Below are 21264 nucleotides of genomic sequence, written 5' to 3'. Positions count from 1 at the left end.
CCCCAATTAAGCTTTATTAGTAAATTTGATGAAAAGGAAGACTATAGATGGTTACTAAAAATGTATTTGTGATGACAGGGTAAGAAAGAGAAAGGTGATAAAAGTCGTTGAGAACATGTTTTTAAAGAATTGCTGTCACATACTTAAACAGTTTAAACTTGTTCTTGTCCTGGTGACAAATACATATCTGAACTAAGATTACTATTTTGTTTTACTTTATCCCTTCTCTTACACAGTAATATCCATAGTGATGACCAGTCCTGGAGAGTGTATTCTATTATGTTAGAAAATCATTGCCTATTATGTAGCTTAAGTGGAAGAGAATTACAACTCACTCCATACTGTCAAGCCATAGAGACAGCAACAAAGATATCCAAATGAAACAAGCTCTGTTCTTTTCAAAACCAAAGAAGTGTAAGAAAAGCATTGAATTTAAGGGCAGAAACTATTCCAGAAAGTTATTGCTAGAATTCAGTTACTAAAGACAGTAATAGATTTACACCTTTACAAAGATTAAGAGTAACACATTGCTTTGAATTACTGTCATTTTGTGTCTTAAATTCATTCAAATGTTGAAAAAGAAAGCATAAAAAAAGAAAAAAGAAAAAGAAAGCAGAACTAAGTTTCAATTTACAATCTTCAGAGGAGGTAGTATAATGGATGAAAATAGTTCTCCTGTACAACCCTCTTACAGGGGCACCTGGGTGGCTCAGTAGTTGAGCTTCTGCCTTCAGCTCAGGTTGTGATCCCAGGGTCCTGGGATTGAGTCCCATATCAGGCTCCCCTCAGGGAGCCTGCTCCTCCCTCTGCCTATGTCTCTACCTCTCTGTGTCTCTCATGAATGAATAAATAAAATCCTTAAAAAAAAAAAAACACTCTTACAAGTTGGTACATTCTGTGGGTAAGTAGTTCCTTGTGACTCTGAATTAGGGGAAATTTTTGATTAGTAGTTTTCTCTAGAGAAAAAAAATAATCCTCATAATTTTATATTTTCATAAGTGAAGTTTTAAAACTGATTTTTTTTCATATTTAAAATCTCCAAAATAAAGAGAAAATACAACCTTAGTTATAATTTTTTTCAATCCTCAATCTGAAGAGGTTGAGCCCATTTAAGGTCTATTGGACAGGGAGACAGTACCCTAATAAATGTTGGCTTAACTGACTTTATTCACATAATTGTGGGAATATTATTAGATTTCTTGACCAGAAAGGAGCCTGAGTTTGATTTGTCCAATGTGATTTGAGGAAAGGAGGGGAGCTTAGCATCCTCTGCTCTAAGTGATATTGCTGAAGAGAAGAATGAGAGCCAAAGTTTAGGATTTGGCCAGGGCCCAATAAGATACTCTCACTGAGAAGAAACTGTGATATATGGTAATGCTCTTTCAGACAGTAAAAAGAAGAAACAGAACAGAATTGGCCCTCCACCTGTGGCTTTTCTACCCTCCCTCATTTTATTTAGCTCATCCATGCTAACCTTCTCCTCCTTTCTCTGCCTTAGCCACTTTGTAACTATTCTCTTTGTACATCATCTTTTGCTTTCTTGCAATTAATATTGTACAAAGGGCTTTTTCTATTATAAGGAACAGGGGCTTACTGAGATTTTCTTAGGTGAGATAGTGTTATGGAAAATGGAGAAGAAATACAAAGTGGCTGCCCAGACATGCCTCATCAAAACTAGAATATCCCAATTATAACAGTGGCTCTGGCAATCTGACAGCCTATCTATCTGGTAGCTGCTGGTAGTCTTCCTTTAGGAGCAGGTGTCTGTTGTGCCTAACTCTATTTGTACCTTACTAATCTGTTTACTCTCATGCTTTGCCATTCTGGTGACTCAACTGCTCTATTTTTGTTTTTCTAACTAATTCTTCTTTGTAATCCCTAACTATAAGTGTACTCTCTGCTCTCCTTTCTACATCAAGGTGTCTGCTTATTCATGGCTTCTATTGCCATGTAACTTTTGCTTAACATCCTCTCTCTCTTAGCTTCTGCTGCTGCATACCATTTACATCCCTTTCTGCATGAATTTGTTGCTGTTATTGAGAATAGAGGGTTCCAGCTGGAAAGTGCTCTCCTAATCGTCTAGGTATTTTTCTCTGGTTCTTACTCATTATTTAATCTATTGAGGTAAGTGTCATGTGATACCAAGTGTGTGTGTGTGTCTGTGTGTCTGTGTGTGTATGTATGTATAATATATATTATATATATATTTATAGACACATAATATAAAATATATATAGTTAGTTTATAGTTAGTTTCTCTTTAGAAGGGGACTTTAAGTTATTTCAGAAGAGGGCAGTGCAAACTACAGGAGTTTTGCACAGGATATTCTGTATTTTGAGCCATTGCAACAGGGGACTTGAGGAACTAGATGTTTACTCCTATCATATATCATTGAATCTAAAATGATATCAGTTATAAGATATAAATTAGTTTATGAATTATCAAGAAAGAAAGAAATGCTGCAATTAAACCACAGTATGCTATTGATTATTATATGCATCCCAGCCTGAGAGATGTTATGTGAAAAAAATGTGCGGTTTAGAAAAGGTGAAACAGGATGTCTGCCATATATCTGAGATCATCATGGGATCAGTGGGTCAAGTGAACTTCTAGAGAAGATCCCTAAGGATTGACCTATAGAGTGGGGTAAACGCTAAAGGCTAGGAGCCAGGTCCTAAATCTGGTAGAAAGTAGGCTCTGGAGAATAGACAGCCAGATATCCATCTAAAATTGTGGAAGAGGCCAGTCACTGGTCCAGAGTATAGTTTGAGTCAAAGATCTGACAAATATAAGAAAGTGGATCCAAGAGGAGAAAGGAATATGTTCTCATATAGGTAGATCAGGGAATTCTGTTTCTGTTAATCTCCACTTATGCTCTGGGATCAGTTCAGTGATTTCTTTTGTTTTTTAAAGCACTTTTTTGTTTATTACTTGTACATGAACTGTACAAGTAGGATAATTTCATAAAACAAATGTATTTCGTCTGTGAGGTGCTGAAAATGGCATGGTCAGGGAGAGTTAAGCACAGACTTGTGACATATTAATGAAAAAACTCTAGTTGTTGACTGGTGTTTTGTTGTTGTTGTTGTTGTTATTAGGAGGTTAAGATAGCTTTAATCCTAGTGATAAATCAATATGGAAATCTTTTATTTTTTTATCCATGAAAAGCTTATTGCAGTAAAATTTATATAATATAAAATTTATCATTTAACCATTTTATAGACAAATTTTAAACGTGTTTTTATTTGAAAGATTGAATGTTTTCATTTACTACATTTAATTTTTTTTCCTTGTGTACAGTTGACATCCAATGTTATGATAGGTTCAGGTATATAATATAATGATTCAACTTCTCTATGTTGTACTAAGTATGCTCACCATCGGTCATTGTACAACACAATTACAATATCATTGACTATATTCTCTGTGCTGTGCTTTTTATTCCTGTGACTTATTCTTTCCATAACTGGAAACCTGTATCCCTCACTCCTCTTCACCCATTTTGCCTATCTCCTTATCCTCCTTCCTTCTAACCACCATCAGTTTTGTTTTTACATATCTGATTCTGTTTTTCCTTTGCTCATTTTTTTTAGGTTCTATATATGAATGAAATCATATGGTATTTGTCTTTCTCAGTCTGACTTATTTCACTTAGCATAATACCGTCTAGGGTTCCATTCATATTGGCACAAATGGCACAGTCTTACCCCTTTTCATTGCTGGGTAGTATTCCATTGTATATTAAATGTATATATAGATACGTATCTGTATATGTACATACTACATCTTCTCTATCCATTTGTCCGTTGATGAACCCACTTCCGTATCTGATTATTTTAAATAAAGCTTCAGTAAACATAGAGGTGCATATATCTTTTCAAATTAATGTTTTTTTCTGGATAAATACCCTAGTACTGTAATTAATGAATTACATAGTCTTCCTATTTTTAATTTTTTGAGGAACCTCCATACTGTTTTTCATAATGGCTGTTACCAATTTAAATTTCCACCAACAGTGCATGAGGGATCATTTTTCTCCACATCATCATTAACACGGGTTAGTTCTTGTGTTTCTTATTTTAGCCATTCTGACAGGTGTCAGTTGATATATCACTGTGGGGTTTTTTTGTATATTTTTTATTGGAGTTCGATTTGCCAACATATAGTGTAACACCTAATGCTCATTCAATCAAGTACCCCACTAAATGCCCATCACCCAGTCACCCCATCCCCCCGCCCACCTCCCTTTCCACTACCCCTTATCTGTTTTCCAGAGTTAGGAGTCTCTCATGTTCTGTCTCCCTTTCTGATATTTCCCACTCATTTTTTCTCCTTTCCCCTTTATTCCATGTCACTATTTTTTATATTCCCCAAATGAATGAGACCATATAATGTTTGTCCTTCTCTGATTGACCTATTTCACTCAGCATAATACCCTCCAGTTCCATCCACGTTGAAGCAAATGGTGGGTATTCGTCATTTCTAATGGCCAAATAATATTCCAGTGTGTGTGTGTGTGTGTGTGTGTGTGTGTAGGCTCCTTCCACAATTTCAATATTGTGGACATTGCTGCTATAAACATTGGGGTGCAAGTGTTCTGGAATTTCACTGCATCTGTATCTTTGGGGTAAATCCCCAGGAGTACAATTGCTGGGTTATAGGGTAGCTCTATTTTTAATTCCTTGAAGAATCTCCACACAGTTTTCCAGAGTGGCTGTACAAGTTCACATTCCCACCAATAGTGCAAGAGGGTTCCCCTCTCTCCACATCCTCTCCAACATTTTTTGTTTCCTGTCATATTAATTATCACCATTCTCACTGGTGTGAGGTAGTATCTCATTGTGGTTTTGATTTGTATTTCCCGGATGGCAAGTGATGTAGAACATATTCTCATGTGTCTGTTGGCCATGTGTATGTCTTCCTCTGTGAAATTTCTGTTCATGTTTTTTGCCTATTTCATGATTGGATTGTTTGTTTCTTTGCTGTTGAGTTTAATAAGTTCTTCATAGATCTTGGATACTAGCCCTTTATCTGATAGGTCATTTCCAAATATCTTCTCCCATTCTGTAGGTTGTCTTTTAGTTTTGTTGATGGTTTCTTTTGCTGTGCAGAAGCTTTTGATCTTGATGAAGTCCCAATAGTTTATTTTTGCATTTGTTTCCCTTGCCTTCATGGATGTATCTTGCAAGAAGTTGGTGTGGCCAAGTACAAAAAGGGTGTTGCCTGTGTTCTCCTCTAGGATTTTAATGGAATCTTGTCTCACATCTAGTTCTTTCAGAGTTTATCTGTGTACGGTGTAAGAGAATGCTCTAGTTTGATTCTTCTACACCTGGCTATTCAATTTTCCCAGTACCATTTATTGAAGAGACTGTCCTTTTTCCATTAGACAGTATTTCCTGCTTTGTCGACGATTAGTTGACCATGGAGTTGAGGGCCCATTTCTGGGTTCTCTATTCTGCTCCATTGATCTATGTGTCTGTTTTGTGTCAGTAGAACACTGTCTGAAGATCACAGTTTTGTAGTACAACTTGAAATCCAGTATTGTGATGCCCCCAGGTCTGGTTTTCCTTTTTCAATATTCCCCTAGCTATTCGGGGTCTTCTCTGATTCCACACAAATCTTAAGATGCTTTGTTCCAACTCTGTAAAGAAAGTCAATGGTATTTTGATAGGGATTGCATCCAACGTGTACATTGCCCTGGGTAGCATTGACATTTTCACAATATTAATTCTTCCAATCCATGAGCATGGAATATTTTTCCATTTCTCTGTGTCTTCTGCAATTTCCTTCAGAAGTGTTCTGCAGTTTTTAGGGTGTAGATCCTTTTTTTTATAAATTTATTTTTTATTGGTGTTCAATTTGCCAACATATAGAATAACACCCAGTGCTCATCCCATCAAGTGCCCCCCTCAGTGCCCATCACCCAGTCACCCCCAGCCTCCACCCACCTCCCCTTCCCCATCCCTAGTTCGTTTCCCAGAGTTAGGAGTCTCTCATGTTCTGTCTCCCTTTCTGATATTTCCCACTCATTTTTTCTCCTTTCCCATTTATTCCCTGTCACTATTTTTTATATTCCCCAAATGAATGAGACCATATAATATTTGTCCTTCTCCGATTGACTTATTTCACTCAGCATAATACCCTCCAGTTCCATCCATGTCGAAGCAAATGGTAGGTATTTGTCGTTTCTAATGGCTGAGTAATATTCCATTGTATACATAGGCCACATCTTCTTTATCCATTCATCTTGCCATGGGCACCGAGGCTCCTTCCACAGTTTGGCTATTGTGGACATTGCTGCTATAAACATCAGGGTGCAGGTGTCCCAGCGTTTCATTGCATCTGTATCTTTCGGGTAAATCCCCAGCAGTGCAATTGCTGGGTCATAGGGCAGATCTATTTTTAAATCTTTGAGGAACCTCCACACAGTTCTCCAGAATGGCTGCACCAGTTCACATTCTCACCAACAGTGCAGGAGGGTTCCCCTTTCTCCACATCCTCTCCAACATTTGTGGTTTCCTGCCTTGTTGATTTTCTAGGGTGCAGATCCTTTACCTCTTTGGTTAGGTTTATTCCTAGGTATCTTCTGCTTTTGGGTGCAATTGTAAATGGAATTGACAACTTAATTTCTCTTTCTTCAGTCTCATTGTGTATAGAAGTGCTACTGATTTCTGGGCATTAACTTTGTATCCTGCCACATTGCCGAATTGCTGTATGAGTTCTAGGAATCTTGGGGTGGAGTCTTTTAGGTTTTCTAAAAACCTAAAATGTTTTTTACGTACACTATCATGTCATCTGCAAAGAGGGAGCATTTGACTTCTTCTTTCCCAATTTGAATGCCTTCTATTTCTTTTTGTTGTCTGATTGCTGAGGAGGCTAGGACATCTAATACTATGTTGAATATCAGTGGTGAGAGTGGACATCCCTGTCGTGTTCCTAATCTTAGGGGAAAGGCTCACAGGTTTTTCCCATTGAGAATGATATTTGCTGTGGGCTTTTCGTAGATGGCTTTTAAGATGCTGAGGAATGTTCCCTCTATCCCTACACTCTGAAGAGTTTTGATCAGGAATGGATGCTGTATTTTGTCAAATGCTTTCTCTGCATCTATTGAGAGGATCATATAGTTCTTGTTTTTTCTTTTGTTGATGTAATCTGTCACATTGATTACTTTATGATTTTTTTGGGGGGGGGCGGGGCTTGGGGGTAGAGAAATAAACAAAATGTCCCTATAGTTTAATGGCAGAGCTAGAAGAGAGCATTTATAGCTATTCCGGGACGCTCCAACAGAAAGCTTTTCCTGAATGCACAGACATTCATAATACTGATAACTCAGTCGACAGCTCTGGCTTGTACACGTGGTCACGATGCCCTCCGTATAGCAGAGAAGAGCACAACAGAATGCCTGACAGGCATCTGACAGCATACAGCAAAACTAAAGGCTGAACTCCCCCCCACACACAGAACCTCATTAAAAAAAAGTTTGCCTATTACAAAGTCACGTTTTCTGTTTTTCTGCTTTATAAAGTCAGCGATGTTGGAGGGTGTCTAGTGGAATCCGTCATCCAGGAATGAGTGCAAAAGGGGAGCACATGGCTCAGGGATGTCCCTTCAGTGAGCAGATGGAAGGACCAGCTGGAGACCTCACATCCATTTCGGATAAACACACATATACAGAAAAGGATTATTGCCAGCTTGTGTACTTTCACAATGTGATTTTTGTATTTCAAAGCTTGAATTGTCCTTGATGCTGTTGGTGTGGGTTTTGTACTCCATCATGGTGTTGGGAGGTAGGTTAAGCACTCGCTGAAGCATATCCTGGATGCGGGCTGTGGTTGCTTGGTCACTGGCAGTCCTATTCCATATTGAAATAATGCCCTCCTGAAAGCAGACAGAGACCACAGCCCCACAGATTTCCTCCCCAACCATGAACTGTTCCCCCAATATGGCCAGGAGAAGATTCTCCCAGCAACAGGATGCCAAGCCCTTCCACAGTTGAATAATCCACTTGCCACCATTTTTATTTGCATCATCCTCCCACAGGGGCTTAATTCCTTCTTTGAACAGATGGAGGTCACTGTGGCCTGACAGGTCCCAAGGATGTACCATGTGGCTATAAAACCTCCAGAACTGCTCCACAGAGGCAAAGGCGCCGATCAGTTTGATATTCTGCTTGTAGCTCTGTGAGCTGGTGGGATGCCTGGGGGCTATTCTGGAGTACCAGAAAGTATAGTTGTACTGCAGGGTATGCTCTGCTGGCCCAAGGACAAGAGCCTTCCTCTTACTGTTGCCCTGACTTTTGTCTCGTTCCATTTTTTCTTTCTCACCATCTTTCTGTGTGCTGTTTTCTTCATTCTGACCATGGCCCCCACTCTCATCATCTTTCAATGCGTCGAACTTGTTCATCCTCTCACCGCCTCCATCACCACTGCCTCACAGAGTCTACTTTATGATTGTTGAACCAGCCTGGCATCCCAGGGATAAATCCCACTTGGTCATCATCAATCATCTTCTTAATGTATTGTTGGACCGTACTGGCTAGTATCTTGTTGAGAATTTTTGCATCTGTGTTCATCAGGGATATTCTTTTATAATTGTCCTTTTTGGTGGGGTCTTTGGTTTTGGAATTAAGGTGATGCTGGCCTCATAAAACAAGTTTGAAAGTATTCCATCCCTTTCTATCATTCCGAACAGCTTTAGCAGAATAGGTATTATTTCTTCTTTAAAGTTTTGATAGCATTCCCCTGGGAAGCCATCTGGCCCTGGACTTCTGTATCTTGGGAGGTTTTTGATGACTGCTTCAATTTTTTCACTGGTTATTGGCCTGTTCAGGTTTTCTATTTCTTCCTGTTCCAGTTTTGGTAGTTTGTGGTTTTCCAGAAATGTGTCCATTTCTTCTAGACTGTCTAATTTATTGGTGTATAGCTGCTCATAATATGTTTTTAAAATCTTTTGTATTTCCTTGGTATTGGTGGTGATCTCTCCTTTTTCATTCATGATTTTATTCATTTGAGTTTTTTTCTTTTTAATAAGGCTGGCTAATGATTTATGTATCTTATTAATTCTTTCAAAGAACCAACTCCTGGTTTTGTTGATCTGTTCTATAGTTCTTCTGGTCTCTATTTCATTGAGTTCTGCTCGAATCTGTATTGTCTCTTCTTCTGCTTGTTGTAGATTTTATTTGCTGTTCTTTCTCCAGTCCCTGCAGGCACACGGTTCGCTTGTGTCATTGAGTTTTTCCAATTTCTTGAAGGATGCTTCTGTTATGATGTATTTCCCCCTTAGGACAGCTTTTGCTGCATTGTACAGATTTTGAATGGTTGTATCTCATTTTCATTAGTTTCCATGAATCTTTGTAACTATTCTCTAATTTCCTGGTTGACCCGTTCATCTTTTAGTAGGATGCTCTTTAACCTCCACATATTTGAGTTTCTTCAAAATTTCTTGTAATTGAATTCTAGTTTCAAAGCATTGTGGTCTGAAAATATGCATGGCACAGTCCCAATCTTTTGGTATCCATTGTGACCTGATTTGTGACCCAGTATGTGGTCTATTCTGGAGAAAGTTCCATGTTCGCTTGAGAAGAATGTTGCATTTGGATGGAAAGTTCTGTATATATCTGTGAAATCCATCTGGTCCAGTGTTATCATTTAAAGCCCTTGTTCGTTGGTGGTGTTGTGTTTAGAATATCTGTCATTTGCAGAAAGTGCCATGTTGGAGTCTCCCAGTATTAGTGTATTATTATCTAAGTATGTCTTTACTTTCATTATTAATTGATTGATATACTTGGCAACCCACACATTAGGGCCATAAATATTCATGATTGTTAGGTCCTTTTGTTGGATAGACCCTTTAAGTATGATATAGTGTCCCTCTTCATCTCTTACTACAGTCTTTGGGATAAACTTTAATTTATCTGATATGAGGATTGCTACCCCTGCTTTCTTTTGAGGACCATTTGAATAGTAAATGGTTCTCCAACCTTTCATTTTCAGAATCGAAGTGTCCTTAGGTCTAAAATTAGTCTATTGTATACAGCTAATAGACGGGTCTTGCTTTTTTATCCAATCTGAAACCCTGTTTCTTTTGGTGGGATCATTTAGCCCATTTAAGTTCAGAGTAACCATTGAGAGTTATGAATTTAGTGTCATCGTAATACCTATTGAGCCCTTTTTTGTGGATTATTTCTTTGGGCTTCCTCTTTCTTTTACAGGGTCCCCCTTATTATTTCTTACAGAGCTGTTTTGGTGGTCACAGATTCTTTCAGTTTCTGCCTATCTTGGAAGCTCTTCATCTCTCCTTCCATTCTGAATGAGAGCCTTGCTGGCTATAATATTGTTGACTGCATGTTCTTCTCCTTCAGGACCCTGAATATATCCTGCCAGCCCTTTCTGGCCTTCCAGGTCTCTGTGGAGAGGTCTGCTGTTAATCTAATATTTCTCCCCATATAAGTTAAGAATCTCTTGTCTCTCACTGCTTTAAGAATTTTCTCTTTATCTCGGGAATTTGCAAGTTTCACTATTAAAGGTTGAGGTGTGGGATGCTTTTTATGTATTTTGGGGTGGGGGACCTCTCTATCTCCTGGATCTGAATGCCTGTTTCCTTCCCCAAATTAGGGAAATTCTCAGCTATGACTTGTTCAAATATGCTTTCTGGCCCTCTGTCCCTGTCAGCATTTTCTGAATTCCCAATTATACATAGATTCTTCCTTCTGAGGCTCTTATTTATTTCCCATAACCTTTCCTCATGGTCTTTTAATTGTTTTTCTCTATTTTCCTTAGCTTCCTTTCTTGCCATCAACTTGTGTCTATGTCACTCACTCTTTCTTCCACCTCATTAACTCTCATCATTAGGACCACCAGTTTGGAGTGCATCTCATTTAATTGATTTTTAATTTCAGCCTGATTAGATCTAATTTCTGCAGCCACAAAGTCTCTAGAATCCTTCATGCTTTTTTTCCAGAGCCACCAGTAGCTTTATAATTGTGCTTCTGAATTTGCTTTCTGACATAGAATTGCAATCCATATTCTGTAACTCTGTGGGAGAGAATACTGTTTCTGATTCTTTCTTTTGTGATGAGTTGTTCCTTCTAGTCATTTTTCTTAGTGCAGAGTGGCTGTATGAGTGGGTTGGGTCAGGAATATCAACCATGACCTAAGTAAATTTCACTCTAGAGTATTCTGATGAGGTCAGAGTCCAGAAAATGAAAACACAGATCAGAGCAAAATAAAACAAAAGGACCACTAAAGTCAAAAACAAATTTTTAAAGAAAGTAGTAAGAAATTAAAGGGTAAGAATCTCAAAAAAAAAAAAAAAAAAAAAAAGACAAAAGAAGAAAAAATCAAAAGGAAAATAAAAAAAAAGAAAAGAAAAAAGTGAGGGACTGGGAGATGGTGGTGGTGAAGAAGTTGTAGTGGAGGGAGAATGTAGTCTATCTGAGTGGTTCTAGAAGGTGATCCTCTTGGTTCTGAGTATATTAAGTTATGTATGTTAGAAGATGCTCAGTCCCAAATTCATATAAACCAGCAATACTTCTAAAAACCCCCAACATTGACCACCAAAACATAAATGAGATAAAAGGGGGGCAGAATGGGAATGAAGAGAGAGTATAATCACAGAATGAACCAGCACGGTATTCCACTTGGTTCTGGGTGTATGCTGGTCATATTTTAGAAGTTATTAACGTCTGCCATTGTAGAACAAAATGAGGCCGAGAAAACAAAAAGCACAAAACAAAACAAAAAAAACATATCTCGTATATCTCTCAAAGTTAAATTGAGTATGTTGAAGGGAATCTAGAGTGGAAAATATATCTAAGACCTGTAATTGTAGAAATATGAAAGTCAAAATGAAGATGTGGTAAAATATTTTATTTAAGGTGGGAAAAGAGAAAAACAATTGGAAATTTTTAGTCTGATATAAAAATGATTTATACTGGAAAGGGGGGGGGAGGAGGGGTACCCTCTAGTTCTATATACTACAAATCCCCTGATTTCCCCTGGCACTTTCCAGTGCTGCTTGGTCAAGAACTTGCTCTTCCCGCTGGTCTTCTTGGGAGGGTTCTGCTGATTCTCAGGTGTGTTTACCTGGTGGAGATGCCCCGCCCCATGCCTGTGCCTGGCTCAGTGGGAGCTCTTTACCCAGTGAGGCCTGTGTTCCCTGGGGGCCCTGCCTCTCCCAGGCACAAGGTGAAACAAGGAGCAGCAACAACAATGGTGCTAAGCAGCTCTCCAGCTCTGGAGTCAGCTCCCCACTAGTAACTAATGTAGTCTCCCAGTCTGCACTGACCTAGATGCTTCCGGGACAGGTGCAGGTATGCTAATCTGAATAGCTTGTAGGGCACCCAGTGGCAGGAGAGTCCCCGCTGCCCTGTGCCCTCCCCACCTCCGCCTGTCCCAAGGGATGCACAGGATCCTGAGCTCTGTCCACTCAGGCGCCTTGGGATCCAGGGCCTATGCTGCTGGAATCACACTCCCGGGCTTTGCAGCTCCCAAAGGCAGCAGGACACTGCCCCCTCCACCCGGAGACCCCGTCTAACCAACTGGCTTCTCCCAAATGCCCTGTCAGCTGTGTGCTCCAGCCCTTTATGGAGCTCGGCCCACAGTTTGTGGTGCACTTCCTCTATTAGTTACTCCAGGAAACTGGAGGCTTCACTGCCCATCCTGCAATTCTTCCCAATTTCCCTGCTAAGCACTTTTCCATCGGGGAAGAATCCGGTGTGGATTTTCAAAGTTCCCACTTCTCTGGGGCTGGGCTTTCTTGTCCCAGAGGCTTTAACTGCAAGGCTTTGGCTGGGCTCCTTGCAGTGCCCCTCCCCCACTTGATTATTTTTTCTTTTTTTCCTCCTTCCTACCTTGCTAGAAGTGAAAATCCTTCTCTCTGTAGCGTTCCAGCTGTTCTCTCTTTAAAATCAGGTCAAATTTGTAGGTGTTCAGGGTGTTTTGAAAGTTATCTAGGTAAGTTGATGGGACCAGGAGAGTGACCCTACTCCTCTGCCACCTTGCCCCGCCGTCTTTCCTCACTGTGCTTTTGATGTACATTTCCCTGATGACCAGTGATATTGAGCATCTTTTCATGTGTTTATTGGCCATGTGTACGTTTCCTTTGGAAAAACGTCTATTCGGTTTCACTATCCATGTTTTAGTCAAATTGCTGTTTGATATTGAGTTATATTAGTTCTTAATATATTTTGGATATTTACTCTTTATCAGATATATTATTTCCAAAAATTTTCTTCCATTCCACAGGCTGCCTTTTAGTTTTGCTGTTTCCTTTGCTGTACACAAGCTTTTAAATTTTAAAATACCAATAGGTATTTTTTGCTTTTGTTTCCCTTGCCTTGAGACATTTCTGGAAAAATGTTGCTGATGTCAGAGAAATTACTGCCTGTGCTCTATTCTAGGATTTTTATGGCTTCAGATCTTTTATTTAGGTCTTTAATCCACCTTGAGTTTTTTTTTTTTTTTTTTTTTTTTGTATAGTGTAAAGAAGTGGTCAGGTCTCATTCTTTTGTGCATAGCTTTCCAGTTTTCCCAGCATCATTTGTTGAAGAGACGGTCTTTTCCCCATTGTATATTCTTGAACATGGCTATCTTTTAGCCTCCATTATGTTGATAGTGTAAAGTCCCACGTTGTGATTAGCATGGAAGAAAATTCTTACCAAATTCTTCTTGTTCTCCTGCCAACTAACTGGGCATGTTGTGAGTGGTTATCTAAGGAGCATGGTCCCAGTTGATCTACATAACATTCAGGGATAGGTTTACTCCAAGTCTGTAGGTATGAGATGTGAGACAGTTGTTTGTTAGGACCACATTCCCAGTTTGCACTGGACATGTGTTTTATCAGATGTTTCTACATGTCTTGTGTAAAAAGGGTTGGGTAAAAATACTGGATAAAATACATTTTGGTAAAAAAAAAATGTCTCTGAGAACTCCCTCTTGTTGAACCTCTGGGTACTCGTCACTGGTTCCACAACTATTATAATCCAACACAACTAGTATGATTTACAAGTTGGTCTCTTGGGGCCCTTTCACCTTCTAAGACTCCAACACCAAAGGTAAGTAGTTTTTTCCTATATGCTTCAAGATTACTGTGGTACCAGGGTACCTCAGTGGCACAGTCAGTTGAGTAATCTGACTCTTGGTTTCAGCTCAGGTCATCAAGCCCCATGCCAGACTCAGCTCACCGCAGAGTTTGCTTGTCTCTCTCCCTCTGTTCCTCCCCCTGTACCCTTCCCTCTCTCTCTCTCTCTTTCTCCCTCTCCCTCTCTCCCTCTCTCCATCTCTCTCTTTCATAAATAAATAAAATCTTTAAAAAAAGAAAAAGATTACTGTGGTCTCAACTCAGCCTCAAGGGAACTCTTTTGAAACTGTGAACAAGGGATCCCTGGGTGGCGCAGCGGTTTGGCGCCTGCCTTTGGCCCAGGGCCCGATCCTGGAGACCCGGGATCGAATCCCACGTCGGGCTCCCGGTGCATGGAGCCTGCTTCTCTCCCCTCCTGTGTCTCTGCCTCTCTCTCTCTCTCTCTCTCTCTCTGTGACTATCATGAATAAATAAATAAATCTTTAAAAAAAAAAAAAAAAAAAAAAAAGAAACTGTGAACAAGAGCAAGCTGACTCAGGAGGATAACATGTATCAGTGCACTAAAAACTTCATATGGAGATTTTCATAAGAGGACCAGTTTGGTCTTTGCCATTAAACCAACCTCTCGGTTATGCTATGGGGAATGGAATTCAAGTCTTCAATATTGTCCCTAGAGCACACCTGAAGGGCAAGACTGATGTTCCTGAACCTTAGATATTCTAAGAATGAGCTAAGCTTTAATAATAAAAAGTTATCTTTTTTACACAGTATCTTTATATTATTCCAGTACCACTTATTAAACATATTGGAGACTAAGTAACAACATCAGTAAGTACACTTGAATTCCACAGGGGCCTTTCCATATATATATTTCAACAGAATAGGATAAAGTATATACCAGTTTCCAAGTAACTTAAATAACCTGCACTGGTCCTTTGGTGATGTATGTAAGTTTTACTCCTTGTAGGCGCCTTCCAGGGATCCTGAGACATGTGTTCTTAAATCCTCTCCCTTTGTCTCCTGTACATACACCAGGTCTTCTTGAATCCACTTTTCTATTTCCTCTTTCTTTTGCTTTTTATTCCAACCTTCCATTTGCTACTCTATAAAGAAGACAGCAAATGTGCAGGATATACTATAGGCTTCTGTTGTCCAAAACTAATTTAGCATATACTCCCCCACTAAGCACCCTACCCAAATCCAGCATCAAGAATGAAAGTCTCATCAGTTCTTTGGTGGTACTTAAGTGACTGGCTTCATGCCTGCTAATTTGGATTCTCCTTCTATAAAGTGAGGCACATTGACTGGCTGCTGTAAAAAGATAAATACTATTCTTTGGGGTCATGGAATTTCTAAATAAACTGAGACTAGTGGCTTAAAATCAAATTACCTGGAGTCTCAAAGGAAAAGGCATTGAATAATCTCATTCAGGCTCTTTTCAAAAATACTATGTATTCTTCAAGTTTTAGAGTTTCTAGAGAAAATTAGCAGACAGTAGTTGCAAGGAAAAGCAGAACTTTAATGAGATGTGTAACTTACATGACTTAACTCATATCTAAAAGTTTAGCCAACATACACTGATATTATTTTTAAAAACAAATATCTGTTAAGGAGTTTGTCTTGTACGTAGGGATATGTTTCAAAAGGAAGAATATGGCCTTTTTTCTTAATATATACTAAAATGTTGTTACATATTGAAAGTCACTTATTTTTATGAGTCAAATTTTGTACTTAAAGCTGATTTCTATTTTTTTATATTGTTGTGATAGAGGTATTTTGGAGGGTATAGAGTAATGGCTTTTAGTAAATGTGGGCTTTAAAAATAATTATTTAATTTTAACTTTTTACCTCTTAGAACAATTTTTTTTTACTTTAATCATTTCTTCTTCTTCTTCTTAAAATTTTAAGCATACCTTCCAAAATATGTCACTTTTGTATTAAAATAAATGAATTCATGAAGTTGCTTTCTTTGCAGCATGAGGAGCTAACAGATTAAAAATAAACTAGTATTTCTTGTTGCTGGAAAATAATTATGAGAATATTACACAGAGGAAGCCATGCTTAAAATGAAGGCTTCGTATTGCATTTAAAACTCAAGTGGGACTTTCAATTATTCTGTTTAGTAGAATAATATATTGATGAATCCTTAGAGAACTAATTATGTTGTTTCACATGAATTACAAATGCATCATTTAGCTGCATTATAGCCTTACATGTGTCCTTTACAATTAATCATCATTAAATGTTAGAAATGTAAACTTTAAGATGCAAACAAAGCATATTTCTTAAGCAAAGTGGTCTAAATAAATACCAGTATTTTATTTTGAGATCTGTAACTGGTCTACAGAATTTCTTTTCCTATTTTTACAAGATCAAAGTATGAATCTGAGAACTTTTTAAATAGAATTCGCTTAAAATTCCATTATTGATGATAAGTATAAGTTGCAAGAGTAAGTTTTTCCCTTACTTTTTTAAAGTTTTAATTTAAATTCCAGTTAGTTAATGTATAGTGTAATAATAGTTACAGACGTGTAGTATAGTGATTCAGTATTTCCATGAAACACTCGGTGCTCATCACAAGCACACTCCTTAATCCTCAGCGCCTCTTTAACCCATCCCCACCCACATACCCTTCAGCAACACTCACTTTGTTCTCTATAGTTATGAGTGTGTTTCTTGGTTTGCATCTCTCCTTTTTTCTTCTATAATCATTGGTTTTGTTTCTCAAATTCCACATATGAGTAAAATTTTATGGTATTTATCTTTCTCTAACTGACTTATTTCACTTAGCATAATACTTTTTAGCTCTATCCATGTCTTTGTAAATGGCAACATTTCATTCTTTTTATGGCTGAGTAATATTCCACTATATGTGTGTGTGTGTGTGTGTGTGTGTGAGTGTGTGTGCGTGTGTATCTCACCTATTCTTTATCCATTCATCAATTGATGGACACTTGGGCTGTTTCCATACTGTGGCTATTGTAGATAAAGCTGCCATAAACATCAGAGTGCATGTATCCCTTTAAATTAGTATTTTAGTATTCTTTAGGTAACTACTTAGTAGGGTGTAATTGCTGGATCATAGGGTAGTTGTATTTTTAACTTTCTGATAAATCACCATACTGTTTTCCACAGTGGCTATAGCAGTTTGCATTCTCATCAAGAGTGCAGGATGGTTTCACCTTCTCCACATCCTCGTCAACAACTGTTGTTCTTGTATTAATTTTAGCCATTCTGACAGGTGTGAGATGTATCGCATTGCAGTTTTGATTTGTATTTCCTTGACAATCAGTGATGTTGAGCATCTTTTCATGTATCTGTTGGCCATCTGTATGTCTTTGGGAAAATGTCTATTCATGTCTTCTGCCCATTTTTTATTTGGATTATTCAGTTAGGGGATGTTGAGTTTTATAAGTTCTTTCTATGTTTTATATACTAACCCTTTATCAGATACTCAATTTCCTTTCATATTAGCATCATCAAATTCTAATCTCACCTTTTTACCCTTCAGATAGTTATGGAGGAGACTCTTTTGTGGTAGCTGTTTCATCTTTTTTGTTCCTTCATATTTTTCTCTTATAAGTTTATCTGATACTGTGATGTGTTCATGAAATATATTCAGTTATTATACTTTGCTGTAGTAGAACTATTCATCATGCATATTTCTGCTGCCAATAACTAAATTGTTTGCAAAAAATTAGGTACTTAGTTTATTCTTACTGATCAGCTCTACTCTTTTGGACCAAAGCAACATGAGAGCAAATACTTTCACACCTGTTAGGATGGAGTTGCAACTGTCATACATTTGGAATGTTATGATCCCAAGCAGTCTTTATATAATTTGAATTACATTGTATGTTAGGTTTTTGATAAAATCTGGCCAATTTTTACAGAAGAAATTATTTCTCTGATCATTTGGTCCTATCTATTTAGGAATATGTAAAACTGGATTTTTTTTTAAGGTAATATGTGACCAAAGTTAATTTTCTCCCTAAGGCCTAAATAAAGAAAAAGCAGTTTCAAAAAAAAAAAAAAAAAAAAAAAGCAATATCTTCTCCTATTCCATATGTTGCCTTTTAGTTTTATTGATTGTTTCCCTCACTGTGCAGAAGCTTTTTGATGAAGTCCCAATAGTTTATTTTTGCTTTTGTTTCCCTTTCTTCAGGAGACATATCTAGAAAGAAGTTGCTATGGCTAATTTCAGAGAGCTTACTGCTTGTGTTCTCCTCTAGGATTTTGATGGCTTCCTATGTCACATTTGGGTCTTTCATCCATTTTGAATTTATTTTTGTGTGTTGTATAAGAAAGTGTTCCAGTTTCATTCTTTTTTCCCCCAAAATCTGTTTATTGGGATAGTGTCCCACTTATCTTGATTCAGCGAGCTTTTAGTGCTGCTTCCACCTGAAGGAGCATCCTTCTGTAAGCCTTGCTTTTCCTCCTGTGTGCTGGCAGAGGACGATGGAACAGCCGACACACAGAACTACCGTCTATGCATGGCTGAAGACCGTGGTGATTTTGTAGCATCCCAGGTACTTCACATCCATGAAGTAGGAGTTGAGGCTCTGCACCAGGCACTTCTTCTTGTGCTTCCTCTTCTCCTCTTCCAAGGACGGGTACAGGAGGTCCTTCGCAAGGGGCATGTTCTCATGGGGAGGTCATCAATGCTGGAAAGGCGTAGTTTCATTCTTTTGCATGTTGCTGTCCAGTTTCCCCAACCCCATTTGTTGAAGAAACTGTCTTTTTTCCATTGTATATTGTTTTCTGCTTTGTTGAAGATTAATTCACCATCTAGTTGTTGGTTCATTTCTGGGTTTGCTATTCTGTTCTATTGATATTTGTGTCTCTTTTTGTGCCAGTACTATACTGTCTTGATCTCTGCAGCTTTGTAATGTAACTTATAGTCTGGAACTGTGATGCCTCCAGTTTTGCTTTTCTTTTTCAAGGTCGCTTTGACTATTAGGGTTCCATACAAAATTTAAGGTTGTTTGTTCTAGCTCTGTGAAAATTGTTGTTGGTATTTTGATAGAGATTGCATTAAATATGAAGTTTGCTTTGAGCAGTACAGACATTTTAACAATATTTGTTGTTCCAATGCATGAGTGTAGAATGTTTTTCCATTTCCTTTTGTTCTTCAATTTCCTTCATCAGTGTTCTACGGTTTTCAGACTATAGGTCTTTCACCTCTTTGGTTAGATTTCTTCCTAGGTATCTCATTGTTTTTGGTGTAATTATGAATGGCATTGATTCCTTCATTTTCCTTTCTGCTGCTTCATTATTAATATATAGGAATGCAACAGATTTCTGTATGTTGATTTTTTATCCTGTCACTTTTCTAATTTTTTTTTATCAGTTCTAACAGCTTTTTGGTAGAATCTTTAAAGTTTTCTACATAGGGTATCATGTCATATGCAAACAGTGGAAGTTTGACTTCTTCCTTACCAATTTGGATGCCTTTTATTTCTTTTTGTTGTCTGCTTTCTGTGGCTAGGACTTCTAGTATTATGTTAAATAACATTGGTGAGAGTGGATACCCCTGTGACAGTAATTATTATAACTTTAGGCTTACTTTTGGAATTTAAGCATCAGAAACATATTATTAAAACTTTTTATTAGGTTGATAGGTGCTTTTCCAAATGCATTTCCAAAAGTCATAGGTTTTTAAGCTTTTTACTCTGAAAGTCACACTTTCAAGTAGGAACTGAAATTCTTATAACACAAGTAATATACCAGTACAGAGTTATCACAGTAAGTTTTAGTGATTTAGGAGGTGAACATTGATTCCCTTATGAGTCTGTCTCTTTCCAAAAATAATGTAGCTCGTCCATTTTGTAGGAAAATACCATCTTCCAAAGAACTGGATATTACTGCTAACTAAGTAGGCAGAAATCATAGGCATTAAATAGTTTAAGTTAAATGTGATAAACTTCTATATTACAAACATTAATGGACAGAAAATGCTGTAAGATGAGGGAAACACAAAGCAGAAGGAACAGTTATTATCTGCTAAGTGCCCGGCACTGTTCTAAGTACTGGGGATATTTAAAGGAGTAGTAAATGGTCCCTTTCTTCAAAAAATCATATACTGCATATAAAAATTCCAAAGAGCCAACAGCAAAGGAATTCACAATAAGTTGACATATTATGAACCAAAAAGATCTAATCACAGACTGAGGTATATAGGAAAAGTCTATGTGTATCTGAACTTCCCTGCATAACTTTCATTGTGTGTAATTTCTGACAAAATTATAGATGGGGAATGATAGAGCCAGAAAGGCTCTTAAAGATCATCTGGCATAAATCTCTCATTTTCCAGAAGGTGAAATCTAGACCCAAAGAAGGTGAAGTATTTTACTACACATCATACAGCAAATGAATGACAGTGGGGACTAGAACTCAAGCCTCTTGATTCTTAGTCCAGTCTTTCAAGATGGCACAAACACAAACCTTTGTCTTTAAGCTCTCTTCCCATTCTTCCCTTTACTTGAATGGTGAAAACAATGGCACGGGGTCTATGAAAAAGTGGAACTCCCCAAACAAGGAAAGAAACCCTGGATAGAATTCTCATGGGGCCAGTAAAGAAATTGAAAGAGAGGGCAAAACATGGATATAGGAAAATAGAGAGTAAATACAGTCCAGGAAAAAATTAAGAGAAACCCAATTACAAGAATGAGAAAATCACACACAAAAAAGGAAGACTTAAATAATTATCCATTAGCACTTATTTATATGGAAAACAGACTAAAATGTCTTTGGTCTAATATATATGTTCAATCTGCTTTGAAAGTTTTCTTTTTCAAAATAGTGTCAGCTATGATAGGTATCTTCATATTAAAGTGAAGAGCTCTCCATTACCTAGCACATTTCTACACCTAGAGAGTAGTGATGACTGATATGCATAATGATGACCCTGAGGCAATGTAATACCCCAAAGTACCTTTTGATCCATTAAAATTTTTTTCTACTATATTTAGCCTACATATATTACTAAACATATTTTATATTCAAATTCTTAGAAAATGGGGAGTATGTTTATGATAATATTTCTGATAATTACCTATGAAATCATCACAGCACTTCATGTCTTAGCTAAGCCACATAGAGGAGATTTTACCAGAATGAAGAAGATACTGTGTCATCCTACTTCCCAGATGTTTCTTTCTTAGGCTTTTTGGGCTTTCTTGTCTT

At 37.8% G+C, this 21264-nt stretch overlaps 1 protein-coding gene and 2 pseudogenes across 6 annotated transcripts in view; 1 reads left to right on the top strand and 2 right to left on the bottom strand.

Moving 5' to 3' along the window:
• The window catches only part of DIAPH2 (diaphanous related formin 2), a 1054304-nt gene that overhangs the window by 931340 nt on the left and 101700 nt on the right, over positions 1-21264 (top strand). The window lies entirely within an intron of this gene.
• Positions 7491-11315, bottom strand: LOC140627463 (eukaryotic translation initiation factor 4E type 2 pseudogene; annotated as a pseudogene).
• Positions 18419-18719, bottom strand: LOC140628711 (small ribosomal subunit protein eS27-like; annotated as a pseudogene).

The sequence above is a fragment of the Canis lupus genome, chromosome X, assembly GCF_048164855.1.
Source record: "Canis lupus baileyi chromosome X, mCanLup2.hap1, whole genome shotgun sequence".
Classification (NCBI taxonomy): domain Eukaryota; kingdom Metazoa; phylum Chordata; class Mammalia; order Carnivora; family Canidae; genus Canis; species Canis lupus.
The sequence above is the reverse complement of the archived record's forward strand: the minus strand, read 5'-3'. Positions and strand labels throughout refer to the sequence as shown.